Below are 12062 nucleotides of genomic sequence, written 5' to 3'. Positions count from 1 at the left end.
TGTTAACATTACAGGCAACAGTCCAATCATTACAGGCAACAGTCCAATCATTACAGGCAACAGTCCAATCATTACAGGCAACAGTCCAATCTAAGAGACATTTATTTTCACACTGCATACATGTATACAGTAATTCAGGTTACATTTGTCACTAGACTTAACTCGCTTTTCAGTGATCAGGATCGGAAGCCGCCCTGTCCTGAAAATACTCGGGGAATTCCTCCCAGGTACTTTGGGGCAGCAGGTAGTGGGTAATAGTGACATGTACCTCTTTCAGATTGTTAGCCCAAAGCACATCTGCCACCCACATCTCAGTGGGAGGCAACGTCTGCGTCCTTCTCGTTAGTATGCATTGCATGGCCAAAAGTAGCCTCAAGTTCAAAAACCTTCACTTCACAACTGATGTTTTACTCGTATAACCTAATATGCAGTCTCAGGGTGACCGCATAACCTGTTGCTTCACAATTGCAGTCAGCTGCCACCTTGACTCCCCCAGTAGGACAGCCTCGGGCATGCCCATAGCCTATGCAGCAAGATGGCCTCCTCTGAGCGACACCCCGGGGCAAATGCCCTCATAATTTGCATGGAATATTTTGATACGTGATGGGGTGTAATGCAGTCTGTTGAGGATTTTAAAATATATAGGCCGATATTTGGAGTTGAGCAAGTCCGCCCGCAAATTACCCACCCCCCATCCCCCACTGTACATCAGCGAGTTCAATCTGGAGGTCCCATTTCACTTCAGCCAGACCGCAGAGATTTCTGATACCCATCTGTGTTGTACCAAGCTACACAGAGTGGAGAGACTTTTCCTACTTTCGGGACTAGTCACTGTGTATGACAGACACGTATGCAGGGTGGATTCTTTAGGGAAGGATGGCCAGTGCTCCCTAAACATAGTCCTTGCACCATGTAATACACTTAATATCTTCTGTGAGATTGTAGAAGTAAGAGACGGACACAAGGGTGGCATGTATATTGGCAAAAGCAGGAGGGAGTTGGAGGAAATCCTAACTCTAAGAGGCGTTTCCCTTACTCAACAAAACTAGCTAATCTGTAAAGTTTACCGTCCTGTGTCCAAATCCTAACCTATCTCTCTCAGGCTTAACAACGTAATGTGAAAAGGGAATGTCTCTTGGCTGCCGGCTGCAGCCCAGCTTTGCAGTTGAAAACAATTCCAAAAACATGTAGAAAGTAAACAAAAGTTCCACAAGACTCAAAGGGTTGATTCCCTTTCCATTCTTTCCAACTTTATCCAAAATGGTCTCTGTCTTCAATTGTCAAGATGGGTCCTTTATCTTGACTTGGTAGGCCTAACTCGTATGCCCTCCGACAAGGAAGGATGGCCTGGTCAACTTTTCCAAGCCGTTTTGTGGGTCCCAGATCCAGCTCCCGCTCCCAGGTACTGCGATGTGGAAGAATAGCCTGGTTCTCTCTCTCTCCCAAGCTGTGCTGAGGGACCCTGACCACTTTTCTCAGTAACCCCACCTTGTTTCACTCTCTTGCCAAGTAGGGTACGCCACTATCTCATTCTCGCTGTCTTGTCTCTCTGACTTCACTTCCACCCAGAGCCTGGGTTTACTCTCCTGCCAAGGTCTCAGAGTCTCACTTGTGCACATAAGCTTTGTCTTTACTGTTCGGGGTGCACCTCCCCAGCGTGGGTCCCAGAGCCCCTTCAACTGGTTAATTTCAGTTCTCTTAATCTGCTTTCTGTTCACGCCACAGCCTTGGTTTACTCCCTGCCAAAGTTTGTGAACATCACTTGTTTATGCAAAGTTTGTATTCCTTATTATCACTGTTTGGGATATGTTTTCCCAATATGGGCCACAAACGCCCTTCACTTGGTTACTCTGCCCTGATGTAGTTTCCTTCTGTGCTTTGTTTCGTGCCTCATGCCCCTTCTGGGTCTCTCCAACTCAGGGATTAGCTATCCTAGTACCTGCTAGGTCTTGGCTATCACTGTCTGTTTGTGGGTCTCCCAGGAGCTTCTGCTGTTTCTCTGGCTCACCGGGACCTTCCCTGGTCTTTGTGCGTCTCCTCTGCAGTTCGGCTGTGGTTTCTTTGCAGTCCAGTGGCCTTGGTCACTGGCGGGTAACTTTCCTCTCCGCCGGTCTGCCTTCTGCGTCGCAGGCCTTCTGCGAGTGCTTCTCTACCTCAGACAGCGTCTGCTTCTCGATTCTGCTGGTCTGCGTGTACCTAACCTATGACTCGTGCTGTGCCGAAAACTCTTCCCCCTATTTAAAGCAGTGATGACACCTCAGGATTTGTTACATTTCCTGGAGGGCAATTTATTTTCGAGTGGAAAGTGTATCGCCCAGCACCTCTATACTGGTTAATCGCCATGCCTTCTGAATCGCTCTGTCCATTGTTGGGGCCAAAATACTTTAGTCCCACACTGGGGTGTTCCTCTCGTAAGGGTTGCCCGTCCCTTGCCACCATAAGTCTGTCCTATCCGCTCGCGGTTACCCCCAGCGGGTCAAGCTGGCCATCTAGGCTGTAGTCACTCTGTAGTAACAGGATTTTCAGTGATGCTGCCCCCATCGTCAATTGATCCAGCTTTATATGTGGCGGTCGGTCCGCTGCCATGTACTAGTACACTACGTATTAGTTTAGTTTACTATTTGATAATGCGCAACAAAACCCAGGGGTAGCCGGGCGCAGCAGTTACAAGAATACTTGAGCTTAGTTACATACAATGGTGCATACAGAACCTACAGTACAAATGTTATTAACAATTTAGCAGCATGTATAAGGGTACAAGAGGAGGGGGGGGTTCCTATACCACGAGGAAGTCGGGTCAGGGAACAGGAATGACATAGTAGTTATTCACCGTGGATAGCCAATGGTGAGTCCAGGCCAAGAGTTAGTTGGCGTTAGACCAAAGCCACTTTTTTACATGGCGTCTAAAGATAGAGTATGGTAGATTAGCTCTCAGTGCAGCGGGGAGGGACGTTCCATGCGCAAGCAGCTTTTACAGGGAAACTGGCTCCACCCGTTTTTTGAAATCTAAATTTCGGAATTACCAGCAAGAGGTGGTCAGCTGCTCTCGTGTGGTATGTGAACGATTTTCTATTTATCCGAAATGTATGGAGGGGCGTTGTTGTTCAGTCCTTTGTGAGGGATAGTGTTTTTAAGGAAGACTCTGTCGCTAATTTTTAGCCAGTGATGCTCTTTCCTAGTATTGGATATGTGTGCTCTGCGGGGTATGTCCAGAGCTGCTGTAAGGGCATTATTTTGTAGTGATTGCATTTTGTTTGATAGACTTGCTGGCCCCCCGAGTAGATGGCATTGCAGTAGTCTTAATTTCGACATTACTAGGGCGTTGGCTAATGTTATGCTGTTGGATTTGGAGAGGTAAGGTCTGCAAGCCCTAATTCATTTGCAAATGTAGGCCGTCGAGGAAGCAAGGGCATTGGTTTGTTTTTTGAGAGAGAGTGTAGCGTCGAGGTAGAAACCTAGTTTTTACCTCAGTTGCCACTTTGATTAAATTGCCATCAATATTGAAGGCACGGTAATTGGGACTGAGTTTTTTTGAGGTTGGAGTCGGAGCCCAAGATCAGTATCTCTGTTTTGTCATCGTTCAGGCAGAGGCGTGTGAGGCCATCCATGCCTGAATGAGGAGATAAATCTTTACTAGAGCTGTATCTTCGACAAAGTTGCCAGAAAGTGGTATGAGGATCTGAGTATCGTCCGCATAGTTGGTGTATGTTATCCTCAGTCTGTCAAGTTTGTCGAAGAGTGGCTTAGTGAAGATATTATACATTGTGGGGGAGACACATGAACCTTGTGGGACACCACAGGTGATATGTATTGGGTCCGCCGAGGCTGAAGGGGAGAGCACTCTCATCGTTCGGTTGGCCAGGAAGGATTGTACCCAGGCTATGGCTTCACTTGAGAAATAGGCGGCAGACGCTAGGTGGTTGCATAACACTGCATGGTCTACCAGGTCAAAGGCCGCCGATGAGTCAAGGAAGAGGAGCATAGCTGTGTTGCCTTTATCCTTCAACTCGTCGATTTTGAGTCTTCAGGTCAATTAGGGGCGTTTCAGTGCCATGTAGTGGTCTGAAACCAGATTGGCGCGATCCTAGTAATTGGTTCGTCTCTAGAAAATTTTGTATCTGGAGGTAGGCTACTCTGTCGATAATTTTAAGGAGAAATGGTACCGTAGTGATGGGCCTGTACCGTAGTGATGGGCCTGTAATTAGTAGGGATGGTTGGGTCAAGGGTCTGTTTTTTGAGGAGGGGCAGTACCCAAGATTCTTTGAGGTTAGTGGGTACAGTGCTAGTCCTAAAGGATGCGTTAATTAGCTTAGCTATGAAGGGTGCTAAGTCTCTTGCTGTATCCTTAATGACTTGTGCAGGGCAGCTGTCGCCTTGACAATTGGAATGGTATACCAAATGGTATAACTCAAAGTTTGGAGCAGCTATGCCACCAGCCGCATAAGAGAGAGATAAAGAAGCCCACCTCATGCTGACCTGGATACTCACCCAACCGAATTCGGTGCACGCCCCCGGCCACAGCGGGATGTTATGAAACGAGTATAATAATTTTGGCAATACCACTGTCTTGGTTAGTGGGAGTCTGCCTGATCTGAGATCTGACCCCCATCGCGCAGCTTGTCCCACAGATGCACCACGCACACGCCGCATAGTTGATTTCAAACGTGTGCGTTTGGAAGCGAGAGATACAAATTCCCATGTATTTCATCGCTGCTTGTGTACATTGTAGCCCACCAGTATTGCCCGGCTTCCGTGTGCTTTCCAACATTGGGGATATTTCTGCTGTATTCCCATTCAGATAGAGGCCGGAATATTTGCCAAAGTTAGCTACTTCCTGCTGCAGCCGTTCCATGATGGTGGCTGGGTCCCGTATATACAATAGAATAACGGCGTACAGGGAGATCAAGTCCAGGGCCCTGTCCAACCTGATCCATGCTCCCCTCTATTTGTCCCGGATCCGATTTGCCAGCGGCTCTATCATCATTACACAGAATAGTGGAGATACAGGGTCTCCCTTGGTGTATCTGGCAGTATGCCCCTCTGCAGCACCTCCTCCCATGCCTGGAGTAAATGGGGTTGGGGGGCAACAATCTCCTGATACTCCTGTAGAATTCGGCCACCGGATCATCTGAGTCCGGCGCCTTGCCCCGCGGCAAATCCTGGATAGCTGCCTTAATGTCTTCCAGGGTTTCCAGTGCTTCACTCGCTTCCCTTGATATTAGTGAGGTCAGGATTTCCATAAGTACTGCTCAACTTTGGCTTGTGTGGTCCCTCCCGTTGGTTGTTATAGGTCGGATAATACTGTGTTTATGACCTAATTTCTATGTGCCACTCATCAGCAGTTCTGACAGAATGGCTACTCCCACTCCCCAAACCAACTGGGCCAGCAGCCAGCCAGGCTGGTCTATTTCACCTTATTTCCTAGCCATAGATGGTTTGTTCATAAGCTGCAGTTCCCTTTGTGCCGTCTCGGTTTTAATATCTGCCTGCAGCCTGGGAGACGGTGATTGTGCATACGCCCCTTTGTAGCTCCAGTAACTTAACTTCAGCTCGGCGAAGATCACTTCTCCTTCAGCACTGCAAACATATGGCCATGGTAATCCCCCACACGTACACCATAAAGGCTTGCCATATTGTCGCTACCAAGTAGACCGATCCCACGTTATTTTTGAATAACTGCGTCACATGATCATATATGCTAATGGAGAACGGCGGGTCTAATAATGCAGGAGGCCTAAACCTCCACAGAGGCTTCTGGGCACCACCCGTTGTATGATTTAGCGTCAAGACCGCAGGAGTGGCCCTAGCGGGTTCTGGGCAATCTGGTGGATTTGGTGACCGCATTCAACAGTTCACTCGATGTTAACCACAAGGCAATTTGTGAGTGCATATCACGGACCGTGGAGTAGGGTATATTCCCCATCGGCTTCATGCAACACTTGCCACACAGTAAAGAGTGGAGGGGAAGGGGTCTGTCCTTCTGCTCTCTATATGGTAGATGAGAAGCACAGAGGACCCCAGCCAAGATTCACTATTACGGTAGCAATGGACGAGCAATCAAGGCCTAGCTTCTCAGGAGGTGATGCAGGCTGGTTCTTAAGTACAGTGTAGTCCCCGAACCCCCACAAAGGAATGTCCACACACTGTATTAGTTAAAACGCAGTCTTTGTATATAACCTTGAACTTAATTATATAACTAAGCACAAAGTGAGTTATTGTGATTAATCTATAATGGCAAATATATACAGTTCTAAGTGGTACCACAATTATCAGATCTCTTCTCCGGTCGGCAGCCTGTCATAGGTCTTTTGAAAAAGGTAGCAGGCGCTCCTCTCCAGAAAGAACAAGGCACGATAACCTGTTGTGAGATGAGTTTGCAGCACACGCTTTTTGCTCACTGTACCTTTCACAGATGGGAAATATCAATTTGCACATCAGTCTTTGTCCCGCCCACATGGGCAGTCCAGCACCGAAATGCCTGTCGTAGGTCTGTCTACCAGGGAGCTTTGGCAAAGATCAGCTGGTGCATAATGGTCCCTCATAGCTCGGGAAGAGGGTGCCTTACCAGGTCCTCTCTGGGTCAGTCCTTGGAGACACAGAAGCTTTCAGATTGTGAAGGAGAGCAACAGCAATTATTCTCTTCCAGCAGGGCTTCAAGGTTAAGCTTCAGTTTCAACTCCAGTTTCTCTTCAGCTTCTGAACACAAATTCTAAAGTGAGAGGCCCCAGATATACTAGTTGTTCTCCTATTCATTCTGCTGGGTCACACTCAGGCAACCAATCGGTCAGAAGGGCATTCATGCAGGCAGGCATCCAATCAGGTGCATAGTGCATTTATGCCATTCACTTCTCTCCAGACACTCACAACTAGGTATGTGTATTGGGGCAAGTACCCAGCCATTCAACACTCAACGCTGCATTCATACCAGTTTCGGCAGGGCTGTCTCAGTCATTGTGTCAAACATCAGAAACCAGACACCCATAACATGAAATGCATATTCGCCACACACTCCATTCACCCAGGTCCCACCCACAGGTGTAACCGCAACATACGGTCGTTGGTAAGGCTCCAGTCTGGCCTGGATTTAACAACACCACCATATATGGAACTTCCACCCAACAGCCAGTCAGGGGGAATGGACAGAGTCCGGGCTTCCCAGGACTTTGGGAAAACAAGATAACGGGCGATAGGAAACAAGATGGCCCCCGTGGCCTCTTGCTTTCTATCAGGAATCAACTGATTCCAATGGCAGGTCCTGGGTATCCCAAAATGGAGGACACTCGGAGCACCTGTCAAATTCAGCATGGAGCTGCCACCAGCCCATACCCTGCTCTGTGGGCCACACACAGGTGCCCAAAAACATACACTAGGGGCACAGTTGTACCCCCGCCCATGGGTGCCATAAGGGTATCCCATGGGTCTGTACACCAAACCAAAAACAGGAAGAGCTGCACTGCCAGGAGTCCCACATGGACTCCTGGGCAGAAAACAATAAAGAACACAAATGAAAAAGGACTACAGGACAAGGACAGGGAGGCCCTGTCCCTCCAATGCATTTCCAGCATCACACACACATCCACCAGTCCCTGAGTTTCCTTGGTACCAACAATCGTGCACACTGCTTCAGTAAACATCCTATGTGACTTTCCAGTACGGCCCCGGGCCACATCCAGAATAGTGTTAGATTTCCCCCATTCCCCAGATCGAAACAATGCGCTCAGAGCTGCCCTTAGCATCCCTAAGAGAGAGCACATCTCCCAGGCACGCAAAGACGCCCACTGGCTCCCTATCAAAGCAAGAGCTGCTCTAGCCCTCTGGACAGGTACCCAAAATCCCACCAAAGATGGAAAAAAAGGGTGGGGGGAGGGGTTATTGTTCACTGGGGTTGCCTGGCTGTGGACAGGGAGAGGTGTAATGCAGATCTGGGAAGGAAGGAATAAGAGCAGAGTTCGGCTCTCTGCATGTGGGTGATTATATCCCACATGCAGTATTGGCACCAACAGCCTGCAAAAACAAACAAAAAACAAATTAAAAAAACAAATGGGGCAACCATCATGGTGGTGTCTCAATAACGAGAGGGGGATTGAATCTCGTTGTTGTAGAGCAAAATGGTTTTGGCTACCATGTGCAGGTCAGACACATCGGGATTTCCGTGGCTACTTTATTCACCCTGATGGCTCAAAGAAACTCTTTACATGTGGGTGGTTGCCCATAGAAGAACATGTGTCAAAGTTGTTTTTTCCAGTAAAGTGTTCTGTTTGTAGCTATTAAAAAAAATGCACAGTCCCACTAGTCCCTGGGACGTGCTAGCAAACCAATGCTGGTCTGGGTTTAGAAAGCAGTTTATCGGTACCCCCCTCTTGGTCTTGGGGGTGCCGTGTGTTGTCGTGGAGCAGCCACAACAGGTCTGGTCGACCGGGTTCGATGGTTATAAGTAGTTGTGAACCATCTTCTTCAGGACACTAGAATTCTTCATGTGTTGATCAGATCATATCTGTCCTCATAGTAGGGCAGCAATAGCGGGCTGCGTGGAATCCTGAATGTAGGAAAAATGGAGGATCCACAGGGCACGCTGTCCAAATCTGCACCTTGGTCGGTAGACACTCTACTGACCAAGGTGAGTCCCTATCAAAGAACGCATAACATTCAAAGCACTCATCCATAAATGCCTTGCCCAGACCGCACCAGCATACCTCTCAGAAAGAATACACCCAGTCCCAGCCCACAGACCAAAACGCGCCTAATACACACCTTCTCGCAGTCCCAGCTTTCAACAGAGCTAAAGCAGGTGGCACTAGCTTTGAGGTACTTGCCCCAAAGGCCAGGAACAAGCTCCCCCTGAGTCTAAGAAACGAAGAATCGTTTACAGTATTCAGAAAATTACTAAAAACCAAACTATTCAATTAGACTTGCTTCACTGTGCTATCTCCAATACTGTTCCAATGTAACCACGGAGCACCCTTTGGTTGTACACTGATGCCAATTTCTGCTCACTGACTATTCTGTAACATGCTTTAACCCACTTGTAAGTAAATATTCTGTAACATCGCCAAGATGCCGCTGGGCGCTTTTATAAATATAAATAAATAAAGACTCAGTGTAGACACTCTACCGACCAAGGTGCAGATTTGGACAGCTTGCCCTGTGGATCCTCCATTTTTCCTACATTCAGGATTCCACGCAGCCCGCTATTGCTGCCCTAGTATGAGGTCAGATATGATTTGATCAACACATGAAGAATTCTAGTGTCCTGAAGAAGATGGTTCACAACTACTTATAACCATCGAAACCGGTCGACCAGACCTGTTGTGGCTCCTCCACGACAACACACGGCACCCCCAAGACCAAGAGTGGGGGTACCGATAAACTGCTTTCTAAACCCAGACCAGCACTGGTTTGCTAGCACGTCCCAGGGGGACTGTTTTTTTTAGCTACAAACGGAACACTTTACTGGTAAAACCAGCTTTTACACATGTTCTTCTATGGGCACCCACCCACATGTAAAGAGTTTCTTTGAGCCATCAGGGTGAATAAAGTAGCCACGGAAATCCCGATGTGTCTGACCTGCACATGGTAGCCAAAACCATTTTGGTCTACAACGACGAGATTCAATCCCCCTCTCGTTATTGAGACACCACCATGATGGTTGCCCCATTTGTTTTTTTAATTTGTTTTTTTTTTGTTTTTGCAGGCTGTTGGTGCCAATACTGCATGTGGGATATAATCACCCACATGCAGAGAGCTGAACTCTGCCCTTATTCCTTCCCTCCCAGACAGGCATTACACCTCTCCCTGTCCACAGCCAGGCAACCCCAGTGAACAATAACCCCTCCCCCACCCTTTTCTTCATCTTTGGTGGTATTTTGGGTACCTGTCCAGAGGGCTAGAGCAGCAGAGAAAAGAAAACGGCATAACGATATGGCGCCATTCCCCGACTACTGTCAATAAGGCTAAACTAACAACTTAATAACTAACACAAAAAAAATATATATTTAACGATAGAATTGCAAAAGCCAGCTCCAATACTAAGGAACTGTTCTCCATCCTCCGAAATGGAAGCCCCAACTCCACCGGCAGACACTGTCCCAAAGGACAAGCCATGGTGCACTGAAATTCAAAAATCCCTCCTAAACAAAATCACTACACTCCAACAAAAAATAGCTATTGAAAAAGCCTCTCTACCCCCTTCTGAGCAACAACCATCCCCTGACACAGGTTACTACTCCATTTACCTTTAAAGAAATCTCTATTCTCGACACTGAAAAAATCATTCTCTCCCTAAAACCATCAAATTGCAAGGGCGACAGTTGCCCGGCACAAATTATAAAGGATGCGGCTAGAGACCTTGCCCCATTTATCTCCAAGCTCATAAACGCTTCCTTTAAAACCAATACTGTGCCTAATGACCTCAAAGAATCCTGGGTCCTTTCCCTGCTCAAAAAACAATCACTAGACCCTACCATCCCCACCAATTATAGATCTATTACCACTGTCCCTTTTCTACTTAAAATTATTGATAGTGGCCTATATTCAAATTCAGGACTACCTAGAAACTAATCATCTACTAGGATCACGACAGTCTGGCTTCCGCCCACACCACGGCACAGAAACTGCCTTGCTAGACCTTAAGACTCAAATCGACGAGTTGGAGGACAAGGGACAAACAGCTATGCTACTTCTCCTGGACCTCTCGGCAGCGTTCGACCTAGTGGATCATGCAGTTCTATGTAACCATTTTAGGTCGGCGGCGCACTTCTCTGGGGCAGCCATAGCTTGGGTCCAGTCCTTCCTGCCCAACAGGACAATGCAAGTCTTTTTCCCCACTAACGGCTGCTGATCCTACTCGAATCTCCTGCAGAGTACCCCAAGGATCCTGTGTCTCACCCACTATGTAGAACATATTTACTAAGCCTTTGTTCGACAAATTGGACAGACTGGGTATCACCTACACAAATTATGCAGATGATACCCAGATCCTCATTCCCCTATCGGGCAACTTTTTGGAGGACACAGCCTTAGTAAATAGAGTATACCTCATCATTCAGGCATGGATGGCATCACATGGCCTCTGCCTGAATGACGAAGAAAACTGAGATACTAATCCTAGGCTCCAAAACTAACATAAAAAAAACTTGCCCTAACTATACCGCCTTCAATATCGACAACAATCTCATCAAGGTGATGCCTGTGGTCAAAACACTAGGCTTCTATCTTGATGCCACTCTCTCACTCAAGAAACAAGTCAACTCACTCTCAGCCTCCACAGCTTACACCTGTAAGCTTATCCGAGCTTGCAGATCATTCCTCTCTACCTCGAGTTGCATCACCCTCGCCAATGCCCTTGTAATGTCGAGATTAGACTACTGTAACGCTCTCTACTCGGGTGCCAACAAAAATATCATTGACAAAATACAAAGAAAGCAAAATAATGCCCTAAGAGCAGCTCTGAATATCCCTAGGAGAGAACACATCACCGATGCTAGAAGAAAGGTTCATTGGCTAAAAATATGACAGGATACTTCTAAAAACAGCTTCCCTCACTTCCAAATGCTTAAACCACTTGGCCCCACTCTACCTTGCTGAAAGGATAAATAGAAGATCGTCCACACGCCCAACGAGAACAGCCAATGCCCACACCCTGGAAACGCCTAGATTTGAACGTACCACAGCGGGAGGATCCAGCTTCCCAGTTATCACAGCACAAACATGGAACGCACTACTGCACGCCCTCAGAAAGGAACAACCATATCCTAAATTTAGACTCAATATAATCAAATGGCTATGAACAAATGACCTTTCGCTTACCTTCCAGGCATGTCTCTGCTGCTTGTCTCTTAACTTGCTTTCCCTCCGTATACCACTGTAACTATCCTGGCAGCTATCTTCACTGCTTTTGTATATTGTATGCTTCTTTGTACACATTATGGAACTAAGTTTAAGCTGTCTTGACCTCCACTGCGCCCGGCTACCTAATGGGTTTGGCGCGCATTATCAAATAAACAAAGAACGAGATTCAATCCCCCTCTCGTTATTGATCCACCACCATGATGGTTGCCCCATTT

General features: G+C 47.3%; 1 protein-coding gene across 1 annotated transcript in view; it reads left to right on the top strand.

Moving 5' to 3' along the window:
- Nucleotides 1-12062, top strand: part of MFAP1 (microfibril associated protein 1) — a 59136-nt gene that overhangs the window by 11141 nt on the left and 35933 nt on the right. The window lies entirely within an intron of this gene.

Source organism: Ambystoma mexicanum, chromosome 11 (genome assembly GCF_040938575.1).
Source record: "Ambystoma mexicanum isolate Mex_15411 chromosome 11, UKY_AmexF1_1, whole genome shotgun sequence".
In the NCBI taxonomy this organism is placed as follows: Eukaryota; Metazoa; Chordata; class Amphibia; order Caudata; family Ambystomatidae; genus Ambystoma; species Ambystoma mexicanum.
This window is presented reverse-complemented; position numbering and strand designations above follow the sequence as displayed.